The following is an 8,376-nucleotide window of genomic DNA, read 5'->3' as shown; positions in this document are numbered from 1 at the left end:
CTTATGTATGATGAGATACCCCATTGGAGCATTGGATGAGGGCTCCAGTGGAGGTTTATGTTATGTTTATGTTTATGTACAGGTTGAGCTTGGTTGTTATATGAAAATGTTTACAGGTTTATGAGTATTGTTGATCATGTATGGGATTAAACAGGATGGCAGGTTATGTCAGGCTTGCTACGGTTCCCGGCGGCCTTATGCCGATCTGGATCCTAGCGCCGGTAGCGGTCCGGATTCCCGGGCTGTTACACCAATGAGGAGAAGTTGATGAGCAATCTAGATGCCTTCGAAGAGATTAGAGATGAGGCCCAAATAAGAACAACTGCTTATCAACAGAAGGCATCTCGGTATTACAACCAAAAAGTCTGAGAGGAACCTGAAGGTTAGAGACGTAGCTTTGAGGAGATTGAAAGCAACGAGAAAGAGGGCAGCCATGAGGAAGCTAAAGCCAACCTGGGAAGGCCCCTTCAGAATCACCTAGGTAATAAAACTTGGGGTGTAGCAAATTGAAGACCTGCAAGGAAATCCAAAGCCTCACGCTTGGAACACCCAATATCCGAAGATGTATTTCTCATAAAGGCATGCAATGTAATCTACTATTTTTTGAAAGCATGAATAAAATTGCCATCTTTCTCAAAACTAGCCCCACGATACATCGGACCCTTTGAAATCTTGCAAAGGATTGGGAATGTGTCGTACAAGCTGGATTTACCTGCTTCAATGGAAAGAATCCATCCGGTTTTCCATGTTTCGATGTTGAGGAAATTTGTGTCAGATCCTGGCAAGGTTCTTAGTGAGCCTGATGTGGAGGTCCAAGAGGATCTCACCTATGTTGAACAGCCAGTACGGATCATAGACACCCAGATCAGAAAGCTAAGAAACAAGGAAATTCCGATGGTGAAAGTCCTGTGGAACCACCACAATATGGAAGAATGTACTTGGGAGACACGGGAGTCCATGCTCCAGCAATACCCTTATCTTTTCTAAGGTTAGTCTCTTATGTGTTTTATGTGTATGTTATGTTGTATGCCTTGCATGTGCTAGTTGAGGAACATTCGGGGACGAATGTTCTTAAGGGGGGAGAATGTAATACCCGGCTAGACTCCGGTATCGGAATTCCTACCGTCCGGTGGAATCTCGGATGTCGGAGACCTCTAGAAGGGTAAAAGCATGTTTTAATGTATTTGATGATTTTAAGTAAAAAGGAAAATGAGTTTTTGCATGAAAACAACCTTGGAGGAAAACTCAGGTTCGGCCGCCGAACCTCAAGTTCGGCCGCCGAACATGCAGGCATTTCGGGTGTGCCTTAGGCCCCCGAAGGCATAGTGAGGGGAGTCCAGGTTCGGCCGCCGAACCTCAAGTTCGGCCGCCGAACATGGCATGCATGCGGAGGCACGCTCGGCCCCCGAACGTGGCCTGGCCAGCCACTATAAAAGGGTCCCTTAGCCGAAAACGGGCGAGCTTTTCTCCCCATTATCGACCAAGGTGAGTTCTCCGCCGTCCCTCACCAATCTTTGAGTTTTTCCTTCAGATCTTTCAAGATTTTCACAAGTTTTTACTTTGTTTTGAAGATTTTCGAGTTTAAAGCAAGTTTTGGAGCTTTGAGGTTCAAGAACTCAAATCTCTCCCATCTCCAAGCTAGGGTTGTTTTCCTCTCGATCTACAAGAGGTAAGGGCCGATCTTGAGCTCACTACATGTTTTTAACAAGTTTTAAGTTGATTCTTGAAGTAGAAATGCATGTGTAGGGTTTTATGAGTTTTTGGGTTTATTTTGGTTTATGGGCAATGTATGTGGATTTGTGTTGTTTGATGTGTTGTTGTAATACCCGGCTAGACTCCGGTATCGGAATCCCTACCGTCCGGTGGGACCTCGGATGTCGGAAACCTCTAGAAGGGTAAAACTATAATTTTATGAAATGTTTTCATGTATTTCATGTTTTTAAGTAAGAAATTAAATGAGTTTTGCATGAAAAATCCTTGAAGGAAAACCCAGGTTCGGCCGCCGAACTCCAAAGATCGGCCGCCGAACATGCATGCTTTCGGAGGGACTTTAGGCGCCCGAAAATTTTGAGTGAGGGAAATGCAGGTTCGGCCGCCGAACTCCAAGTTCGGCCGCCGAACCTTGCATGCATGCGGAGGCACTTTCGGCCCCCGAACGTGGCCTGGCCAGCCACCTATAAAAGGGGCACTTAGCCGAAATGGGAGAGTTTTCTCCCATTTTCAGCCGCAGCGAGCTTCCGACCTCCCTCTCCCAAATCTTGTGTTTTTCCTTCAATCCCCACCATTTTCTTTGAGTTTTAAGGTTCCACAAAAGTTTTTGAGTGTTTTTAAGCAAGTTTGGAGCTTGGAAGTCTTGGAGCTAAATCCCTCCATTTTCTGAGCTAGGGTCGTTCTTCCTCTCGATCTTCAAGAGGTAAGCTTCGATCTACGCTTCTTTTATGTTTTATAAAAGTTTTATGCAAGTTGATGGGGTAGAATGCATGTTTAGGCTTGTTGTTAGGTTTATGGGTTTATGTTGTGATTTGAACAATGTATGTTGGAAATGTGTTGTTTGAAGTGTTGTAGTTGGGGTATATTATAGTTTGAGACCCCTAGGTGTGAAGTATGATGTGTATGCATGTGTAGAAACAAGTTTATGCATGTTTTGAGGCGTTTTGGAGGCTGTGGACACAAGGAACCCAAGTTTCTGCCCTTCAGGCAGAAACTCAGGTTCGGCCGCCGAAGTGACTTTTGGCCGCCGAACCCCCTTGTGGAGGCAGTTTCGGCTGCCGAAGCCTGCCCCCGAAACTCAAGTTTCGTCTTTGTCTGGGAGGTTCGGCCGCCGAAAGTGCCGCCGAACCTGCATGACTTTCGGCTGCAGAGGGACTTTCGGCCGCCGAACCTGCCGCCGAAAGTGCCCTGTTCAGCCATTTCTTGCATGTTTTCATGTGATGTTTTCAGGATATTTTAGGGGGTTTTTGGGGAGTATTTTAGAGTCATATTCATGTATGTTTGGTCCCTCATTTGAGTCCACCTGTGTAGGTTCGGACCCGAGGAACCGAGACCCCCAGCAGTGAGCCAGCTGCTTTAGAGTCTCTTCAGAGCTAGCCAGAGGTGAGTGGAATAAACTTTAAGTTTTAAAGCAAATTAATGAAATGTTTTAGCATGATTCACGCATCATGAATGCCATGAGATGTATTAGGTTGTTTGCATTAGAATTCACGAATATGTCGCATTGCATACTTTGTTGTTGATGTGGATGAATGTTGAATGATCCATTAGCCCTTGTATGTCATGATAGCCTATGTGAGTCCAGGTGTGCCTGCTACGGCTCTACGCCCCTGGCACTATGACAGATTATGGAAGTCCAGGTGTGCCTGCTACGGCTCTACGCCCCCGGCATGTATAAGTAAGAAAGATAGGGGCTAAATGGTGACAAGTTCATCCTTGTTGTGAAATGTTTGTGTTATGGCGCATACATGAAAGCATGATTTAAATTGATGTTTTATTATTCTGCTCACTGGGCTCTAGTAGCTCACCCCACTCCCTTTATCCCCAGAGTTGCAGGTACAGGATAGATCAGGAAGTCGGCTAGAGTGAAGTTAAGTCATGTATGTTGTAATAGATAGTAGTGGACATGAATATGATGTAATGAATAATTATGACCATGTAATGTAATGTAATGAATGATTTGATGATGTATTGAGGATTATAGTAGTGCTTGACCTAGAGGTGTGTGAATCCCCATTATGTACAGAGTGTTTAATGAGTAATGATGTTAATGACCATGATTATCCAAGCTGATATGTATGATGATGATACCCCATTGGAGTATTTGATGAGGACTCCAGTGTGGGGTTTATGTATGATTTTGTGCATGCACAGGTTTTGCTTGGATAAGAGAAAAGAAAAATTTTTACAGATCATGTATATGTTGTTATGTATGGGATTCCACAGGTTTACAGGAGGTATGTAGGCTTGCTACGGGTCCCGGCGGCCTTAAGCCGATCTGGATCCTAGCGCCGGTAACGGGTCGGATTTCCGGGTCGTTACAGAGTGGTATCAGAGCCCTAGGTTCACATGGTCGGACCTAGAGTGTCGGGCTCATAGATGTTATAGAAGGTCAAGCACAATAGGAAAAGTCATGTCCACTAGGATAGGATGTAGAGTCCTGTCTTGCTATGATGATGTGATATGCCATGATAGAATGCATGTGCATAAATGCTATGATGTGATGCTATGTATGTGATGAGGGTTCATGTGTTTCCACATGAACCATATGATGCTAATGATTGCTTATGTTATGTGCTGTTTTTCAGAAGATAGAATGAGAGGAACTCGTCGATCTGCACGATTGACTGGAGTGCCACCTCAGGACGAGGGCGCTGATGCCCGTCCTTCAGCTTTGCCTAGGGCAATGTCCAGTAGGTCCAACAGAGACAGAGTAGCTAGAGACCCTAGAAGGTCTTTGGATCTGGGTAGAAGCAGATCAGTAAGGGGAATAGTGCAGGGAGGAATGTCTGAGGATATGGAAGTAGATCAGAGGAGGGATGGCAGTCTCGGTGTGAGCATGCCGGAAGAGGGCATGGGAGAATCAGAAGGAGGCATTCAGGCCTCGAGTTATGTCCAGCCACATCACTACCCACCCTATTCACACCATCCAGGGTATTCGATGGGAGGTACATCGGATAACCCCAGTTTTAGCCCTTATCCTCCACATATGCCATACCCACCTTACTATCCACCATACTCTCAGTACCCCATGTACCCACCTGCACCTCCCTATACCAGTACAGCAAACCCTACCCCAGGGGATGTTGCACCTCCACCACCACCAGTACCTACTGTCCCGGAAACACAAGTACCCAAACCTACCTCATCTGGAGGGAGCAAGGTCAAGATGACCGATTACATGAAGTTGGGTGCTCCTCAGTACCGAGCAGGCGATGACCCATTTGAGTATCTGAGCAGGGTCAAGACTATTACAGATGAGATAGGGGCTGATGACAGTAGAGCCATTCAGATGGCTGGGTTCACACTGGAGTGCAAGAAGGCACGTGGTTGGTTCAAGAACTATGTGAACCCGAGAGCGGACAGTATGTCCTGGGAGGAGTTCGCAAATGAGTTTGCAGGATGGGCTTTCCCTGAGAGCTCTAGAGAGCAGAAGATAATAGAATTCGAACAGTTGAGGCAGACTGAACAGATGAGTGTGGAGGAGTACACAGACAGGTTCCTGGAGTTGTTGCCATATGCTGGGCAGAATTTGGACACAGATCAAAAGAAGTCAAGTAGATATATTATGAGGCTGCACTCCAGGTATTCCTCTTTGATACAGTCAGCAGAGAGGGAGAGTTTCCATGCCATAGTGGATATGGCTAGGAGAATGGAGGCTAGTGCTATCGTTGAGGGGAAGGTAAAACAGTCAGTGGCACAGTCTTCTGGTTCCAAGACCCCAGGTGGGGAAAGGTTAGACTCTTTTTCTCTGAGTGCAGCAGTTGCAGGCAGTAAGAAGTGGGACAGAGGTCACAGAAAATCTAAGAAGAATAAGTTCTGGAACAAGATCAAGTCAGGTCTGGGTTTAGGCAGTGGCTCAAGCTCTGGCGCAGAGGTTACAGCATGTATGAGATGTGGGAGACCACACAAGGGAGTATGTCTGGCAGGGACAAACACATGTTTCAGATGCGGACAGGCGGGTCATTTGGCTCGAGATTGTCCTAGAGCAGCCTTTGCCGCACCGTCTCAGCAGACAGCCTCCGGCAGTGTGGTGCAGCCAGTAGCTCCAGCCGCAACACAGGCCAGTGGCAGAGGCAGAGGGAGAGGGTCAGCCTCTTCATCAGCAGGATACAGAGGTGAAGGTCCATCAGCTCCGGCACGGATCTTCACTATGACTCAGCAGGAGGCCAACACATCCAACACTGTGGTGGCAGGTAATCTCATCATTGGTTGTTCTGATGTGTATGCCTTAATGGACCCGGGTGCATCTCATTCTTTTGTTGCTCCGAGAGTCGTGGAGAGGGTAGGATTGATGGTCTCTGGGTTAGAGTGTCCCCTATGGGTCAGTGGACCCAAGTGTGACCCGTCAGTGGCAGAGGCAGTCTGCCAATGCAGTCCAGTTTTCATAGAGGGAAGATGCCTTTCCGCCGACCTTGTGGTTCTAGATTTGACAGATTTTGACGTCATTCTAGGGATGGATTGGTTATCGACCCATGGTGCTACCTTGGACTGTAGAGACAAGGTAGTCAGATTCAGAGATCAGGATGGGTCAGAGGTCGTCTTCAGAGGAGACAAGAGGGGTACACCTAGAGGTCTGATCTCAACTCTTCAGGCTCGTAGGTTGCTTAGGAGGGGATGTCAGGGGTTTCTAGCTCATGTGAGGGAGTTAGATAGTCATGTCAGAGAGCCCGCCTCAGTGCCTGTGGTGAGTGAGTTCTTAGATGTTTTCCCAGACGAGCTACCAGGGTTACCACCTGCTAGGGAGATAGAGTTCGAGATTGAGTTAATGCCTGGTACCAGACCGATCTCTATCCCTCCCTACAGGATGGCACCAGCTGAATTGAAAGAACTGAAGGAACAGTTGCAAGAGCTGGTAGATAAGGGTTTCATCCGACCGAGTACTTCACCTTGGGGTGCTCCGGTTTTGTTTGTGAGGAAGAAAGATGGATCCCTCAGACTTTGTATCGACTACAGACAGTTGAACAAGGTCACTACCAAGAACAAGTACCCTTTGCCGAGGATCGACGATCTATTCGACCAGTTAGCAGGAGCAGGTTGTTTCTCCAAAATAGATCTGAGATCAGGGTACCATCAGTTGAGGATAAGGAATGAAGATGTACCGAAGACAGCTTTCAGGACCAGGTATGGGCACTATGAGTTCCTTGTGATGCCGTTTGGGTTGACCAACGCCCCTGCAGCATTCATGGACCTCATGAACAGAGTATTCAGTCAGTATCTGGATCACTTCATTATTGTCTTCATAGATGATATCTTAGTGTATTCCAAAAATGCAGAGGAGCATGCCCATCACCTGAGGACAGTTTTGCAGACCTTGAGAGAGCATGGCTTGTATGCCAAGTTCTCCAAGTGTGAGTTTTGGCTTAGGAGCATTTCATTCTTGGGGCACATTGTGTCAGAACAGGGTATTGAAGTAGACCCCAAGAAGGTAGAGGCTGTAGCTAACTGGCCTAGACCCACCACAGTGACCGAGATCAAGAGTTTTCTGGGTTTAGCAGGTTACTACAGGAGGTTCGTTCAGGACTTCTCAAAGATTGCTGCTCCTATGACCAAATTGACAAAGAAGAATCAGAAGTTCATATGGACCGATCAGTGTGAGGAAAGCTTTGAGGAGCTTAAGAGGAGGTTGACTTCAGCACCGGTGTTAGCTCTGCCAAAAAGTGATGATGACTTCTCAGTATATTGTGATGCGTCCCGTGTGGGACTGGGTTGTGTGCTAATGCAGAATGAGAGGGTGATCGCTTATGCTTCTAGGCAGCTGAAGAAGCATGAGCTGAATTACCCCACACATGACCTAGAGATGGCAGCAGTGATCTTTGCACTCAAGATGTGGAGGCATTACCTTTATGGGGTAAAGTGTGAGATCTTCACAGATCATAAGAGCCTGCAGTACATCCTGAGTCAGAGAGAACTGAACTTGAGGCAGAGGAGATGGGTAGAGCTGTTGAGTGACTATGATTGCAAGATTCAGTACCATCCGGGTAAGGCAAATGTTGTGGCAGACGCCCTAAGCCGGAAATCACTCGGCAGTCTATCCCACATTTCAGCAGAGAGGAGGCCGGTGGTGAAGGAGTTCCACAGACTTATGAGTGAGGGATTACAGTTGGAGTTGTCTGGCATAGGTGCCTTAGTGGCTCAGATGAGAGTGACACCCGTGTTTCTGGAGCAGGTGGCTCAGAAACAGCATGAGGACCCAGAGTTAGTGAAGATTGCCAGGACTGTTCAGTCGGGCAGAGATAATGAGTTCAGATTTGACAGTAAGGGGATCCTCCGCTACGGGAACAGATTATGTGTGCCAGATGACATTGGTCTGAAGGGAGATATTATGGGGGAAGCCCATAATACCAGGTATAGTGTTCACCCTGGAGCCACCAAGATGTATCAGGATCTGAAGAGAGTGTATTGGTGGCCAGCTATGAAGAAGGACATGGCACTGTTCGTGTCAGCCTGCGATGTGTGTCAGAGGGTGAAACTAGAGCATCAGAAGCCGGCTGGAATGTTGAATCCACTACCGATTCCAGAGTGGAAATGGGAAAATATAGCTATGGACTTCGTAGTGGGGTTACCGGCGACGTCCAACAGATTAGACTCCATATGGGTGATTGTGGACAGACTCACCAAATCTGCTCACTTCATCCCTGTCAGGAGTGGTTACTCTGTGGACAA

Source organism: Manihot esculenta, chromosome 9 (genome assembly GCF_001659605.2).
Source record: "Manihot esculenta cultivar AM560-2 chromosome 9, M.esculenta_v8, whole genome shotgun sequence".
Taxonomy (NCBI): Eukaryota; Viridiplantae; Streptophyta; class Magnoliopsida; order Malpighiales; family Euphorbiaceae; genus Manihot; species Manihot esculenta.
The sequence above is the reverse complement of the archived record's forward strand: the minus strand, read 5'-3'. Positions refer to the sequence as shown.